Raw genomic sequence first — 6,366 nt, forward strand, 5'->3', positions numbered from 1 at the left:
TATTTTTGTCCATAAGCCCGTGGCTGACCCCATCGAGGCCAGCCAGGAGCACCCATGACAGCAGCAGATGGTGCAGTGTAACTGGTAACTGTCGTTGTCAACTTGCAAAGCAGCAGACGGTACAGTAGGACTGGTAACCATCTTTGCTAACTTGCAAAAAGCAAGGGGATGCTGCTGTGTAGCACTGCAGTACCACGTCTGTCAGCACTATAAAGAAGACATACGGTGACAGTGAAAAAAGGCTGAACGGGCTCCATGGTTGCTGTGCTATGGCGTCTGCCCGGGCAATCCAGGGAAAAGGGCGCAAAATGATTTTCTGCTGTTGTTTTCATGGAGGGAGGATTGAGTGATGACATTTACCCAGACTCACTCATGACACTATTTTTGCCCCATCAGGCATTGAGATCTCAACCCAGAATTCCAATGGGCAGGGGAGACTGCGGGAACTATGGGACAGTTACCCACAGTGCAACGCTCTGGAAATTGTATAAAGTCGAGGACACAGGCCCATACTAAGCACATTAATTCGGCGCTGTGCGTCCATGTACCAAGGCTAGCATCAATTTCCCTGGCCAGGCCCTTTGGAGGTTTGAGCTACTCCCTGTGGTCACCCCACTCAAGGAGCGTTCGTTCTAGGCAGTAAGCTGGCTAGACAGTAAAACTTCAGATGCTGCTCCCAATGCTACACTCAGTTTTTCCGAAAACTAGTATCTGTAAAATTAGTCTACTTTCTGGCCAGAAGAGACCATTACAGCATCTAATCTGACCCCCTGCATATCACAGGCCTCCTGCATGACACAATAGCTACTTCTGGGGGAAAGGCATCTAGTTTTCATTGAATGACTTCAGGGGATGGAGATTCCACCACTTTCCTTGGTAGCTTGTTCCTATGGTGAATCATCCTCGCTGTTGACTATTTGGGGCTTAGCTGTAATATGATTTTGTCTCTTTTCACCTTCCAATTATTGGGTCTTGTTATGTCTTTCTCTGCTCCATTCAAGAGCCCTTTAATACACAATCTTTTCTCTCCATGAAGGCACTTCAACACTTCAGTGAAGTAACCTTTCAATCTTCTTTTGATAAGCTAAACAGATGGAGCTCTTTCAATAGCTCACTAGAAGGCATTTTTCTCCAGCCCTCAGAACATTTTGGTGGCTTTTTGCTGCCCCAGCTCCAATTTCACAGTATCTTTTTCAAATGAGGACACCAAAACTGGAGACAGTATTCCAATATCAGTCTCACTGATGCCATGTCACCTCCTGTGATGTTATTGACATAATCTGTAACTTTATAGATCACCATTGTGACCACTGTTCTATATTTGCAGCCAATATGATAGAAAGGTTGTTGTGAAAGGGGTCTATGGAGAGGTTCTGATTGGCTGATTATAATTATGCTATCTCTAGATGTGTACCATTTTTGTAGTTGACTTTATGAATATTGGCTCTTTGCTGTCTGTATTCAAACTTGTGCTATGCTTCCGAAGAACACCCCAGCCAGACAAGTTGGTGTCAGTTCTGCCTAGCCTGCTTGATGGCCCATTAAGGACCATCAGCTCTACAATCAACCCATTGAGAGAAGGTAGATATGCCTTGTGGCTCAGCAAGGTATGCAGGGACCTGCCTATGGACAAAACTCAAAGGTTTTTCTATGCCACGTGCTGGATAGAGTGTCCTTGGGACAAAGAAAACAAAGACCACATGGCAAGAGACTGTAAAAGGCTGATGCCTCGTCTCCATCTTGTCTTCAGTCCTGCTTCATACCTCTGAAGGGACTTTGCTACAAACTGAAGCTCTGTACAAGGTACTGAATGACCCATCCCAGCTGTGGATGGACTCCAGAGACTTGATTTGAACCTGCAGTTTATTCCATCACTGCTACAAGCCTGAACCAAGAACTTTGCCATTACTGTATGAGAAGGGTTAAAATTCATGTGCATATTATATAACAACCTGGTCTATGGATTGTGCCAGCTCTTTTCCAGACCCAAAGTCCACAGTATAATCAAGGGACCAGAAGCCTAGCAAATCGTGACCAGCTAAGAGAAAGCTGGGTAAACAGAAAACCTTGCTTGCTAAGATAGGCTTGGTCAGCAAATTGCCAGGTGTTGGAGCTAAGAACTAAAGAATTGTATCTTATTCAGAGTTGCAGATTGAACAAAGAATCCCTGTTCCTATTGTGTAAGTCTCTTCTGTAGGGAGACGTTCTTCCCAGAGATCCAACCTTGAGTTTATGAAAAGTTGGCAGATGTCAATATAAGATATGGCATCCTTCCACCTCCCTTCCCAGGGACCAGTGCCTTGCCTTAAGACACACAGAAAACAATCTTTATTGCCATATACTTTCACTGTTTCTTTGCTTTAAATCCTAGGAATGTACCTGGAGGACAATCAAAGGAGTTGCTTCTTTCCTATGGACCTAAAATCAGAATTCAGCATAGATATTTTATACTAATAACATTTTATCAAAGTATTCATGAAATGTTAACTTGCTAACTTGAGACCATGGGTGGAGACATTATGTAAGCTGTTAACCTTTGGCTACTGTGCTTATCATGTCTTGCTGCAAAACCTATCCCAGAGTTTGGAACTCCCTACCCCGTCTCTTTCCCCCACCCATGGAAAATCTATATATTCTATTGTAATCAATTAACAGTGTCTCTGAGCCTAATAAGCAAGGTGACACTCTGCCAGTTGTGTGTAATAAACTCCTATTCTTGCCCTCTACATGGTGGAGATTTATGTCCTTCACAGACACCTGCTGAACAAAGAGGAGATTCAGCATCCAGCTTGGCTGAATGTGTCTTCTCTCCCCACAGCTTGGTGATCTTCTGAGGAAATGGAGAAGACTGCCTTTGCCTAGCTGCACATTGCTTGCAAAAGAAACAAGTCTTTTTGGTGGCAAGTGTTGAAAGGAGCCATTAGACAAATGTGGAGACAGGAAAAATGTCCCCCAACTCAACTGGCATCTGTGGATGCTGAAGTCACAACACAAAGTGCTAAACAGTATATGAGCACAGGCTGGTGTCAGAAGAGTCTCTACCAAAGCCTTTTCCACCAGCAGGGGCCTCTCTGTGCGCAGAACTCCTGGTAGTGTGATGGCTGCAGGCAGTGGAGAACTCTATTTTGGCATCTCTTTGTCAGTGAACATCTACAGAGGCTGTTTAAAGGTCTTTAGATAGTGATCTTTGGGAAGAGCTGGCTGAAGTGTCTTCCTAGTAACCAGAAGATCCTGGCTTGGCCTGCCAGTTCTTCCGTGCAAGTCTTGAGGGAAATGGGGAATGTCTGTAGTTTGGAATTTGCACGTGTTGTCCTGGACCATCAAAGGGAACAGTTGCAAGTGTTTTCTCAAAGCAGGCACCGTGGCTTGGGTGGCTAAAACACCTGTCTATTAAACATGAGATCCTGGGTTCAACTCCCAGTAGTACCTTGTTCTACGGGTTTTGTCTCCTCTGCTCACATTTTCCTGTGCCTTTCTAGGAAACAGAAGAGACCTCCCTTGGTATCCAAGTCATTGCTTGCTAAGGAAAAGGCTTCTTTGGAGAGAAACATTGGAAAGAATCAAATCACAAGCCTGGAGTTGATGAAAAGGCTGCTGTGACTGGCATTGGCATGGTGGTTGCTTTCACTGCAATTGCTGCAACACAAAAGCCTGCACCACACGTCCTTGTGATTCGCTGGGGATGTCCACACACAGATGTCATGTCATCTTCCTTTTGATTGTCACTGATGAAAAATGGAGCAGCTGGGAGAAAAGTCCCAGAGGCACTTGCCAGGTAAAGTAGAGGTTAGAGATGCAGCACCCAGTGGTGCGTTGCCAAATCTGTCCACTCCTCCCACTTTTTGGTCAATCTTTTGAAGAAGCAGAGAAGACTGCCTCTGCCTTGCAGTGCAAATGCTTCCAAAAGAAACCGGTCATTTTTTCTGACAAGTGTTGGAAGAGGCACCTAAGAAATGAGGAGACAAGGAAAAGGTCATCGTAACTCAACTTGCATCCATGACTCTTGAGGCCACAACGCAGAGCACTGAGCACTGTACGACCACAGCTGGGGACAGAAGGGCCTTTTTCAAAGGCATTTTCCACTAGCAGGGTTTTCTCTGTTCACAGAATTTCTGATAGTTTGATGTCTGCTGGCACTGGAGATTACTATTTTGGCATCTCTCTCTCTCTGTCTCAGTGAGCACCCGCTGTGGTTGTTGAAAGTCTGTGATGGGATCTATGGGATGCAACTGAACAGTGGGACCCCTGAGCCCTTTGTCCCACCACCTGGGCTCCCTCTCACACATGTGATGCTGAGACAAGCTGTGAATCTCTGGCAGATATTGCACTTACACAGACATCCGTAGGTAGGGACACAGCCAACTGAATTACATGAATGCTTCTGCAGCCACTCATAACACTAATGACAGAAAGTCGCCCCCCCTACAGCTCTGCAGCCTTGCACCCCTGGATCATACCATCTTGCCTTAATCAGAAGCCTGATCAGTGTGAGTTTATTACACAGGGTCCACCTCTCCCACACTGTGAATAGTACATGAACCAGCCTTGTAATGGAGCTGAGATTTCCCAAGAACTTCAAGCAAAATACACCAGTTTAAGCAGAGCATAAAACAGATTTATTAACTACAGAAAGATGGAGTTTTAAGGATTATAAGTGGTAGGAATAAAAGATCAAAGTAAATTACCATGGAAATTAAAGATAAATTCACAATCTATACTTTACACCTTATTACACTAGGGCGTAGTTCAGTTATGCACACAGGAAGGCTTAATGCTCGAGCTGCTGCACATGCTGGGCAGGCTTAAGGTCGGGCTCCTCATGGCAGGAGAGAAGAAGACTCGGCCCCTGGAGGGGCAGGCTGGGGCTTCCTGGATCCCATCTGCTCACAGCCAGCGCCCTGCCCCCACTCCCAAGTCATCCATGGCGCCCCCAGGTCAGCCAGAATGGAGCAGCAGTTTTCACTGCACTACGTCCACTTATGGCTTACAGGCAACTCCCAGACTCACCACAGTCCACCATCTCGGCCAGAAAGGAGCCCACTCAGCCTCACCATTGCTGCTTTTCCTTTTCCCCAGAACCCCGCTTCTCCTGGGCTGCAAGTAGCCATTACTGGGATGCCAACAGGCAGCCACAGGAGTCTGTCTCTCAGCAGCCAACCGCACCTCCATGGGTTCAGCCCTCAGTAGGGCAGGTGGGGGTTTCCTGGATCCCAGTTGCTCACAGCCAGCCCAGACTCCACCTCTAAAACCATCAGTCATGCCCCCAGGTTGGCCATAAAGGAGCCGCCATTCTCCACTTGGACTCAGCTTTGCTTGTTTTCCTTTCACCCAGAACCTCCCTTCTTCTCCTGGGTTGCAAGTAGCCACTCCTGGGAAGCCAAGAGGCAGGCACAGGATTCTAACTCCCAGCAGCCAACCACACCTCCCCAGGCTTTGCAGAATGAAGGGTGGTGCTCTGCTAACCCCACTTAGCCGCACAGCTTCTTCCCTGCCTTCTTCAGCTCAACTTTCCTCTATTGCCCCATTCCTGCCTCACTTCCTCCTTTGGCCAGTCACACAAAGGAGCCCAGCAGGAAGTGAGAGCCTCTATAGGCCAACCTCCAACAGCAGAGGTGGCCAAGCCACAAGTCTCCAAATGGTGACTGGCCTGACTACTCTAGGTTCTCCAGCCTGACACCAAGGTGCTTTCTCCACTGCTGTCAGCATCCTCCGTCATGCAGGGGTTGGAGTTATCCAAGGGACAGGCCAATAGGAGGAGTGGCCTTTCTGAACAACAAGGGGATCTGGGAAAAGGAAACCAGCATGTTTCTGCCTGGTTTTGAACCAGGGACCTTTTGCGTGTTAGGCAAATGTGATAACCACTACACTACAGAAACTTCACGTACTGAGCTGTTGCTCACTCTGGCACAGACCGATGGACAAATCTAGAGAATGTGGTGGTAGCCCCTCGATAGGTCAGCTGGCAGGGCAGAGGACTGGAGCCAGCACTCAGGAAGTCGTCCTTACCTCGCCCGTGTGACTCCAGCTTGATGGAGAGCTTCTTTTTCTTCTCCTTGCTGACAAAGAGCAAGAGAAGAATGAAAGGTCAGGTGGGCCAACTCGGTGCAGAAGCCCATGCTGTCTTTTCCTGCTGCATAGCCTGAAATGAGGGACTCGTGGCAGTTAAAGGAACTGCTGCACTCTCAGAAAACATCCCGCCCGTGCATAAAGGAGGATAGAAGAGCCTGTTAGTCTAGCACGCTCCCAACTGAACTGTTTCAGCAGCTGCTAGGTTTCTTTTTGGCCTGTTACTTTTCTGTCTGGGATGTTGTTGTCAGCTGTGGCACAGAAAAAGGACGTCATTGCGAGCTGCCCATGAAGATAAGA

The 6,366-nt window shown here is 47.3% G+C and overlaps 1 non-coding gene across 1 annotated transcript; it reads right to left on the bottom strand.

Annotated features, from left to right (window-relative positions):
- Positions 1–5,803: 5,803 nt before the first annotated feature.
- Positions 5,804–5,876, bottom strand: TRNAV-AAC (transfer RNA valine (anticodon AAC)). Its single transcript has one exon. It is a non-coding gene; the product is annotated as a tRNA-Val (tRNA).
- Positions 5,877–6,366: the final 490 nt, after the last annotated feature.

This window comes from Gopherus flavomarginatus, chromosome 6, assembly GCF_025201925.1.
Source record: "Gopherus flavomarginatus isolate rGopFla2 chromosome 6, rGopFla2.mat.asm, whole genome shotgun sequence".
Classification (NCBI taxonomy): Eukaryota; Metazoa; Chordata; order Testudines; family Testudinidae; genus Gopherus; species Gopherus flavomarginatus.